We start from the raw sequence: 11,186 nt of genomic DNA, 5'->3' as shown, positions 1-11,186 counted from the left end.
CCCATGTTCTTAGCAGCATTATTCACAATAGTGAAGAGGTGAAGCAACACAAATATTGATCTTTGGATGAATGGATAAACAAAATATGGTATATATACACATTGGAATATTATTCAGCTTTTAATAGGAAGGAAGTATTGTCGCATGTGACAAGAAGAATGAATCTTGAGTACAAATGCTAAATAAAGTAAGCTAGTCACAAAAAGAAAAATACTTTATGATTCCATATATATATATGTGTTATGTTAAGTGGTCAAATTCATAGAAAAAAAGTAAAATGGTGGTTACCAATGGCTGGGGGGAGGAAAAATAGAAAGTTGTTGTTTAAAGGGTATAGAGTTTGGTTTGCAAGATGGAAAAGTTCTGGAAATCTATTGAGAATATTTTTAACCCTACTGGTTATATAGTAAATTTCATTTTATATTGTTTTTCAACAAAAAATTAAAAAAAATTTAAAATGTAAAAACTAAACCAACCAAACCAAACAACCTCTATCTCCCTTTGGGAAGTATATTTTTGATATAGAGACCCACCTTGTGCTAAGAGTACCACCTTGAGTAGTGCAGGGAGACCATGTGTAGTTTTTTTCTTAATTTTAAGAAAATATCACCCTTTATTAAGGGAAAAATGTATCTATCTTTGAGATAGAATATATATATATATATATTCTATATCTTTGAGATATAGAATATAGATATATTCTATATCTTTGAGATAGAATTTTTATTTTAAAAGGCCTGATTTCCTTTAGCTTATGTAGAGGTAGAGGAAATGAAGAGATATTAGGGAGTCTGGTTGGATTCAGAGGCTTGGATTAGCAAGTAAAACACAAACAAACAAAAACAGTTATAAAACAATATCAGTTGCTAATGACATCAAGAAAAGAAAGGAAGATATGAGACATATTTTCATACTCTTAAAAACTTTATAATACAATTTTTATAATTGTCAAAATATCTTTAAAGCTATTAAATAACAGTCATATCTTCCAAAAACATATTTTCTTGATTTATTTAATTGATTCAGTTGATAATTAAAGAGATATTTTTTCTATTATTCACTCTTTGTCTTTGATACAACCCAGTCCAACACATCTTTAAAATATATTTTTATAAACCTCACCCTTTTAAATCAGAAAAGAAGCACATATTTATTGCAGAAAAATCAGAGAGTTCAAACTAATAAAAAGAAGACAATTAAAATATCACCTATCGTCGTATCGCCCACCTGGTGAAAAACAATGTTATTGCTTTATTCTGTTACCTTCCAGACCTCCTTTTGTCATATTAATGGACGTATGTGGTTTTTACATAAATGCAAATGTACCTTACATGATTTTGTAATTTACTTTTTTAAAACTTAATATATCATTGACAATCTTGAGTCTTGGCAGCTCGTAGAAGCTACGAGCCTTCTTTGCTAAGCAAGTGTAGACGGACACTGTAATTGTGATATTTGGACATCTTAAATTAATCTGTTAATATAATTCATTCACTGAAAACTTGTCCACAGTGATGTTTAATCTTAACAATTTCAAAGGCTTCTGGCAAGAACGAAAAAGGTATTTGTGGTCCTATAAGATCTGGTATTTCTCATTTCTTTTCTATGCTAGGAAGCATTTTAATAATTTGAGCTCTGATATAGAAATTTCCGAGTTGTTGTTGCAGTTTTACTGCTCCACACAATCTATGTATCTCATCAGATCACACTACACAATCTTATTGGGAAAAAGGATGATGGGGAAAGACCAAAAGGGCTAGGCCGAAAGATAAAACCACCAAATAGCTTTACAGAGATGTCAGTTGAGCACACACATAGGAGCATTAGGCAATGGAAGTGACATTCCAAACATGTCTTTTTTCCCCCCTCTACATACTAAAAATGCTTGTATTAATTGACAGCAAATAAAAGGTGAAAGAATATAATGCATAGTAACTCATGTTAAAGCTTACAGGTAAAAGACTGAATTCTTGTGTGAAATAAATGGCTTTCCACTTAATAAACTGGAGTTGTTCCAAGGACATCTTTTCATTTATGGAGCAGGTGCAGATGAAGTTTTGAGAAACTTGTGCAGTATTTTTAAAAATAAAACATTTAATTAACAAGCTTGAAAACAGTGAAGCACTTGAAGTGGGAATAAAACAATTGTTTTATATCAAACAGTGTAAATCCAATTTGTGAATATAACTGTATTGAAAAGCTTTAAAATATTAATAAATTGCTGTGGGCTTTAAAAAGAAGTTTTAATTTTCTTTCAAGGTTTTCCCTTGAGACAAGTTCTGAACCAGAAAAGATGTTCAAATGAATGCAAAAAAAGTATATTCTTTTTGAAGGTCCAAAGCTTATTTAAAAGAAACAAGATGAAAAGGAATTAGAATATTTATAAGCACTAAAAAATAAATCAAATGCAAACACATCTCTATATGTGGATTTTTTTGTTAAGTTTGTTCGGAATTGCAGTTGCTATCATGACTCTTTAATAACTTGTTCTTAGGGTTTAAACACAATGGAGCTGAAAAAATAATACAATACTAATGGTACATGTTGTTTCCCAAGGGACTAAACCATAAGGAGATCAGTAAAAGTTATGCAATAAAAATAATCTTGAGAAAGACACCATTTCAAGATAAGAAAACTTCAGTTAAAGGTTTGAAGGCCCTTTACATTAAAATTTCCATAAAGTACTCCTTTCTGATTCCAGCCTTTTCTGTCAAAGGCTTTGGTAACAACGTATGCTGTTGGTCATATCAGATCTTGCTTCAAGTCACAGTGTTTGCTGGGGTCTCAGGTATTGGTTCTTCAGTGACTCTGGTCAGGTTAGGTGCCCTGCAAAGCAAGCTGGGTAAATCTTCATGATGACAGCCAGGCCTTCAGATGGAGTGTCCAGAATGGACAGGTCTCCAGTGCTCCTTTCCTTTGCATCTCCTGCTTAGAAAAATAGAGCAGATAAAAATCACTAATCAGCTTCTGAGATAGTCTGCCTGCACTGTGAGGACCTAATGAGATTAAAGAAAAACTTGACTCCTTTCTCCATCCTGACAAGGGAGACATGATCCTGAAGTTACCAGAAAAAAAAATTACAGGTACATAGGATGATGTTTCCTAAGGCACCCATAGAAAAAGGCAGAACAGTGGTCACTATCAACAGAATCTTGGGGATTCTATAACCCACAAAGCTTTTTAATAGCTATTCTCACTTCTTTTATTACCAAATAGGTAAAAAACAGAAAATGGTTGAATAAGAGATGATGCTCCAATTTACCTTTTATGAAAACGAAGAATCTCGATTCCATATGTTTAATTTTCTGTCTTGAAATGATAACACCTGGGATCTGAATATATTAATTTGTTCTAAATTATGATAGTTAATACTCACACTTAAAAAAAGTGCTCCATTTTCTCAAACGCATGCTGCTATTACTCCTCTAAACAAATTCTTTATTAAGTTGCTCAGTTTCACTTCCTTTGTATTTCACATGGGGTTTAAGTCTTTGATCTTTTTGTAGCCTTTTGCCTTCTGATCCCTTGATTCTCTTCATTCGACTTGTTTGCTTAATTATTTAGCCTTCTTAATTCTTACCCTGTACCTCTACTCCCAGTCAACCTTTCATCTTTTTAGGTGTCCTAGCAAATCTTATTCTTCTCACTAAACTTTCATCATATGAAACCTCTTATAAATTGAATAAAACTACAGAGATTAAAGATGATTTTTACTTACCTAAAAAAAAAAATCGCAGTATTTGTTTTTCCTTTTGATATATCATCATGGGTAATGCAATGCAAAGATTGTCATTGTTCATGGCTTCATGTATTACTGTTAAGTCGTTGCTAGGATATTATTCACCATGTTGAAGAACTGTAGAGAATTTTAGAAATTGTAGCAACTTCTAATCAGAAATTAAGAGAGAGACTTTATAAGTCAGTCTCCTCATGGACCCTCCATCGGCAGAACTTTTCCAATATTTGAGAATTTGATAGAGGTCTGTATATGACATCTGGTGGAACTTTCATACCCAGGGTTGATCTGGCTAAACTTCTCTAGGCCAAGTCTCCATTAAAAAGGACGATATTCAAAGACAGAGGAGAGCAGCACTTTGCTCAAGCAAGTATATATGTGACTACTGGAAAAGAATTTTGACAGCAATGATAGAATACTGTAGTAAATATATGTAACTTTGATGAATTGCTTAACCTCTCTAAGTCCCAGTTTCTTTACTTACAAAATGGGAAAGGCGATGATAGTATCTATCTCTTAAGATTATTGTGGGAATTAAATGAGTTATTAGGTATTAGTGAACTATTTAGATAAATAGAACTTACTGTTAAATAGTAAAACATTTACAAGATTTATCATTATATCTTTTTAAACACAGTAGGCAAAAAAGATTTTTTTCCTTTTTTGTGGTTAAGAGTTTTGTGGTTAATACATAAATAATTGTGATATGTTTAGGTACCCCTGAAATAGGTGGGACTATATACTGATACTACTTTAAATGTCTCCAGGTAACTGCTTTGTTGATTTTTTTAAAAAAACCTCTCTCTAGTTGTAGATGTTATTTTTGGTTGCTGTCGGTCAGTATTCTCTTCCTGCTTCTGATACGCTTATCGTTCACTCACTCTATAGACCAGCCCTAAGAGCCAAACAGATAATTTAAAATCTTCTAGTAGTCACAATAAACAAAGCAAAAAGAATCAGGTGAAATAATCTTTATTTTATTTAACCCCAATGTATTAAAAATATTATCATTTCAACATGTAATCAATATACAAATATTATGATGTATTTTACATTTGTTTTTTTCATACCGAATCTTTGAAATCTGGTGTGTATTTTACTCTTTAAGCACATCTCAGTCTAATGCTAAATTTTTGAAAGATACTTGTTCTGTACTTAGATTTTATAAAGTTTACAGTAGAAAAAGTAGATTCACATGTGCAAAAGTACAAGTTATTTTAAACATGTTTAAAAGTTTCCCAATGAGAAATTGATTATCAGTTTCAAAATTAAACTGAATTAAAATTAAATAAAATTAAACATTCAATTCCTCAGTTGCACTAGCCACATTTCAAGTGTTCAGTAGCCACACGTGGTTGTGACCACTACATTAGTCAATGCTGCTAAGGATGCTTATTGAGCACCTATAATGTTAAAATGTATTAGGCCAGAGACAGGCTATAAGACGTAGTGCCCAAGAGTAGGAGAGTTGAGAGGTGTACAAAAACAGCAAGGATCTGAGAGTAGTTCTTTGATTCTTCCTATAGAGTAATGCGACTTTTTGGCCAAAAGGACTTTTTCTAATCCTTTTTGTGTTAATTTTCATGACCAAGACTTCAGAGGTTCTTGATAGTCTGACGTCTTAGTAATGAGGCTTTATTTTATATTTGTTTGTGTCACATATGCAGGGTTGTGCATGATTGTTATAATTGTATATGTTTTTCATGATGAAATGAAGCGCCTTCCATTTAAACTGTAGCTTTAAACAAATAGCCCAATATTTGCCAATATGCGATCAGATTTTCTAATGTTAAATGTATACGTTTGTCAATTATTCCAGCTCCCTATCCATATTGTTGTTAACTTCAGATTTCTCTCATTTCATCCCTTCGAATGACTAGCTTTTTCTCATTATTTTCTGCTATTGAACCCAATGTTGCACAGAAAAGTTGATTTGTTAATTAGTTTAATCGCCTCTTCTCATAATGGCTGGGTAAGATTGGCGGAGGAAGCTTGCTATCAATTCGTGCTACTGGTAAGCAGTAATTACAGATAATGACGCTTTTGTCTTGTCGCATTCTGAAGATTGTCTTGAAATCCTCCTCGCTGAATTAGCAAATAGAGGGTCATGTTGAATTCTCCTCTGGTTTCTTCCTATAACTTATCCCCTACTCTCCCCCCAATGAAACAAAATTGCAGCTTGTTAGGTGGAAGCTCATTTGAAGTCTCAATTTTCTTTAGCATTCAGCTCTCACAGGGAAGCGCCAGGTGCTCATTCGTGGCCACAGCACTTGCCTTTGGCTTAAGGTTCAGACTCAACTGGCATCCTACAAGTCTTTGATTTTCTTTTTGCTTGAAGAGGCAGCGGTTGTCTTGACAGCGAAGCTAAAGCTCTGTCTTTGTACTTTGATGCATTTTATGGTACAACCTAATAATCAAAGTCATTTGTCAAGAAACAGAGTGTTCACACTTTTCTCTAAAGAGATTGAAATAAACAGCAGATTTTATGTGGATGTAAGCCAGAAATGGTAGCCACCACCACTTTAGAAATGTGCCTGGAATATAGAGCCTAGAGTAGGTTTTAACCAAGACTTTATACTACTGGTTCTCAACCAGGGACTGGGGATATTTGGCAATGTCTGCTGGTATTTGTGATTTTCATGACTGGAGAGGGAAAGTGCTCCTGGCATCTAGTAGGAAGAGGCCAGGGGTGCTGCTAAACATCCTACGATACATCCTCCACAGTAAAGAATTATCTAGCCCCAAATGTCAGTGGTGCTGAGGTCGAAAAACCCTGCTTTATGTGATTGTGATGGGACTACTGTGGTATATTTGATCCTCTCTCTCCCCAACAACTAATTATTTTTATTTATTATTATTACTTTTTAAACATCTACAGCACCTGGTATTCCTAGGTGGTCTCTCATCCAAGTACTAACCAGGCCCGACCCTGCTTAGCTTCCAAGATCAGATGAAATTGGGCGTGTTCGGGGTGGCATGGCCATAGACAACAACTAATTATTTCTATGGTTTAGGGAATAGTTGATTCAGTAGTAGGAAAATTGAAATTGCGAAGCAAGTGAATTTTCAGTGCCATGCTGTGGGGACTCCTTATGGACGAGAGTTAAGGAATAAAAATGAAAAAAAAAAAAAAAAAAAACCCTCTCTTTTAATTAAAGTAGAAATTTGTTTATTTTCTGTGGTTGTGGAAGAGTAATGGAAGGGACATGCTATGAACTCTGACATGTTTCAGAGTCCCCAACAGAGTCCTTAGTAGAACCACATTCTTCTTGCAGCAGGAGAAATTATGCGGTCCATGAATGTTGTCATCAGATATAGTTTGGCCAAAGGCTGCTTTTATCTTCCACTTCTTGAGATGAGACTCCATTTCGGGGAAACCCTAATGTAGTCTTGCATGATTCCAAACCCAGTCCAATTCAGAGCAGCCTGGAGAGGTTTGGATATGAGTTTGCCTCATGACGTTAAAGCGTTTGTTTGAACAGACACAATTTCTAGGAGTCTTTTGGACTGAAGTGGGTCTGGAGCCATGGGTTAGGAGCTCCTTGGAATTGACAGTCACCATCTGATGTATTCTGCTGAGCAGTGCCATAAGCATAAACTTATTCTTGGCACTTACAATCCAGCATGTTAAAGTGGGATGATATATTTAAAAATCTTTATACATCTACACAGATCAGTTTAAGAGAACAATGATAACTTCATAAAGAAGACAGTTCTAACAATTGGAGCTCTCTTCCTCTTGGGAGATGGCAAATTTCCTTTCTCTCACTGGAAATTTTCTGGCAGTAGCTGTATGATCACAATGGATACTGAAAATTTTTTCAGATGATTTGTGAAGTTAATGAAAATTGTGTCTCTGATTCAATGGTCCTGTGAGTTTATCCCTAACAACTTACAGTTGTGCAGCCTCCTCCCCACTCTTCTATGTACAGTTCTCCTTAATTTGGTTCCATCTATTGTTGACTCTAAAATCCCCCAAATGATACATCTGCTAATATCTGCTTTGTCTTTTGCACATGCCACACTCTTTTCAGTCTCCCATTCCTGTAATGTCTTTTGCTCTTCCTTCAAGGCTTATCTCCAGTATTACCTTTCATAAAGCTCTTTCTTACTATTCTATCCTATAATGATTATTTCCTTTTCTTATTTCTCCCACATTTGCAATCTGGATTATAGAATATAGGGAAATATATTAATGTTTTTATAAAAGTGGATGTACCAGCAGAAGATAAGTGAATTTCTACTGTAACTTCTAAGGTTTCTATGTTTGCTTTTTCTGAAGGAATTTCTCACCTCTTCACAATTAATAATGAGGAGACTATTTAGCACTTAATTATAAGTTCTTTCATAAATTCCTGTCTCTTTAAATAGACTCTAATTTTTCTGGAGCCATGCATTTACTTTGGTTCTCCCTTTGTTTCTTTACTGTGCTGAGGTTATAGTAGGCAGGCAATAAATGAGTGCAAAGTTAAATGAAGGACAGTAGAAACAGGTGACCTGGTAAGCATGATATGTCAGTGATTCCACAGAATAGGGTTTTCTTCTAGAATGGCATATGACAGACTGCTTTTGAGATGTTCCATTCCCTTGTATGAATAATTTGGGAGAAGGCAATATTTTAGTTCTCTTTTTTTGTCATTTAAGAACAGAATGGGAACCATAGAGATGAAAGAATAGAAATGGTTTAGAAAGAAAAGATGAGAGGAACAGGACTCCCAATCTTTTCTGAATCATAGTAACTTTTTCCCCCCATTTCTTCCTAAGAAATGAATGGCAACCTCAAAATGTTAACCTTTACCTCATGTTTCCTACCTCTGCCTTTTGATATTCTCAGGGGTAGAACCACTGGTGTCTCAAGCTATGCTGAGTCTTTACCACATGAGCCTGTTCTTCCAGAGGCAGAGAGTGTCTATCAACAGTATTGGCCCTGCCATCTTGGGCAGTTTGGAATCTAGCTACCTTCCCGGATTTTGGATTCAGTGACTACTTTGCTGATCATCTTTACCAATTCCAGAGTTAACTTTAGCTAATCTTGCCGGGAACTAGGTGTGTCAGGCACAAACTGTGAGTGCCAATTTTGCCTTTTAGATGATGTTCTCTCTTACCCAGTTTTGGTCATGCTCTCTAATGAGTTTGCCTCATGACGTTAAAGCGTTTGTTTGAACAGACACAATTTCTAGGAGTCTTTTCTCCTTTGTGGAATTATAACTCAATCCTACACCTTAGCTTGGTGACAGATACCCTGTTCTTTGCTTTGTTCCGTTGAGACCAGTTGTTCTTCAGGCATGGAGGCTTCCTTTGTATCCTGAACTAATTATTGTTGTCTTATGTGCAAAGAGAATCAACTGAGGTATCAGCTGTCCATTTCTCTTTTCACAAGTGTTACCTAAAGTCTAGATCTCTTTCTACCTCTCAGAATTAGTATTTCACTGGCCTGTTCATAGCTAAGTCAATTTTCCTGAGTGCCCGGACCTGGTGTACAAATTTTGAGTTAGGTTTATAGTTTTTCTTCACCCCCTGTCTCTGGTAACTCAATCATTTGTTCATGCACCTGATTCTACAGGCTTAATTTGGATGGTTGGAATAACCTTTGCCCTTTACTAAAAGAAGGGAGAGAGGATTGTTTTAACCTTATTGTCCAAGATTCCATGGGATCTTGTTAATAGATGTTATTTGAAAAATGTTTCCATGGTCAAATGCTTTGGGGAAGTGATGAGTTAAGCTTAGTTAGAATTTTTAACTGAAATATGGCTTTCTCAGAGGAAGGCTAGAGTAGCAGAATTTTCCAGTTTTTTTGACTGTGGAGCTATATCTTTCAGGAACATCTCTTAACAACAAAGGGAATACTAATGATTTTTATAACACCCATTTCAGTTTGGACTGTTTCTTTAAAGAACAATAATAAAATTTGGGTAATAGCACTACATGGTAATGTTAGGTTTTAGAGGCAGAGAGTAAAGCTAGTCCTGTGTAAACACAATGACGAGAATAAATCACGATTAAGCTTGTTCTATGAAAATAACCTGTGTTAAACAATATACACATTTATATTTTAATATAATCTATAATTAAACTAGAGAAGATAATCAATTTTACAGCAAAAATGTCTTGAAAAAGACCAGAAACTTTCTGGTTTTGATCCTTCATTCCTCTGACATAGAAATGAAAGACCCAAATACTAAGTATTTCTCTGTTACAAGGCCCTCAAACTAATCAGGAGTGCTTCCCTATGGAAGTGATTTTAGTACCCTAAACATCCACCTTTAATCTTTCATTAACATTCATTCAGCACTTTTTTTTGGAGATGTCTGCTCTATACCAGCCCCTCTTGCTTCTATTAGAGCTCTGATAGGTTTGTTATCAACTTAGATTTTTTTTCTTTTGCCTCTTGATAAAGAGACCATAAATGTATTTTCTCTGAGAATCTTTACTATGTAGGTAAAAATTATAAAACATATCTACTGATAGTTCAGGACAATAGTTTTCCATGGATAATGATTACCATGGACAAGCAAGAAAAAAATATTAGGAAAATTAAATTCAGTTAGTCAAATATTTGTTATTTGCTTCTTTCAAACATTGTGCTTGCTGGGTGGGACACGGAGATTAACAAAGATAAAGAAAAGTAATTCCTTTTCCCCATCTATTGAAGAAATCTGTAACCAAGTGGGAAGATCCCCTTTCAGAATTAAAAGGAGACATAAATCACAAAAGCTGGAAAAAAACCCTCACAAAATACATTGTAATTTAAAATAGTTGTCTTTTGTATCTTTATTCGACCTTTATGTCAAAAATAATTCACATAGAAAGAAGAGCTTGATGATAATCTGAGTACCTTAAATGTTATATTTCAAAGATGGAAATCAGTCCCTCTGTGTAATACAAGTGTGTTTATATGAGGGCATACTTGTTCACAAATGTGTAAAAGATTTTGCTTGGTTAAAGAGAATAAAGTTAAAAAGGTGGTAGCATAGAAAACTCTTCACATTTATTGTAAAGTTAGAGGTTTTAGGAAATTGCAAGAGAGTCTGGCATTAAGCTTTCCAAGTCATGTGTCTCCCACCTCTAGCAGGATGTGAGAGAATGAGGACCTCACATTGTGCTCTTGCAGAAGCTATCTGAGGAGGTTGCTCAGTCAGTGAAAGGATTGGCCCACTCCTTTCAGCACTGGAATTTCAGCGAGCTCTTTTCCATTCTACTCTGTGACAAAATATACGTATTATTTGTTTCAACAGAATTTTCCACAACTTTTGATGAGCAACTTTGATGTTGTCATTTATTTTTTTATGACCTTTGTTTAGAGAACATCTCATTAAGTCTTTGAGCTTTGTGTATAAGGGTCTTGAGATCCAGACAATGTGAATCTCTACTGTTTGCTGGCCACGATACCTTGTGACAGATTCATAGTTTCTCTGAGACTTGGTTTCCTCATCTGTAGAACTGAGATAAA

The 11,186-nt window shown here is 34.8% G+C and overlaps 1 pseudogene; it reads right to left on the bottom strand.

The window, feature by feature from the left end:
- Nucleotides 1–6,605: 6,605 nt before the first annotated feature.
- Nucleotides 6,606–6,724, bottom strand: LOC112474629 (annotated as a pseudogene).
- Between the last annotated feature and the right edge of the window lie 4,462 nt (nt 6,725–11,186).

The sequence above is a fragment of the Pteropus alecto genome, unplaced genomic scaffold (assembly GCF_000325575.1).
Source record: "Pteropus alecto unplaced genomic scaffold, ASM32557v1 scaffold7, whole genome shotgun sequence".
NCBI classification, from domain to species: Eukaryota; Metazoa; Chordata; class Mammalia; order Chiroptera; family Pteropodidae; genus Pteropus; species Pteropus alecto.
Note: the sequence above shows the minus strand (reverse complement) of the source record. Positions and strands in the feature narration are given on the sequence as shown.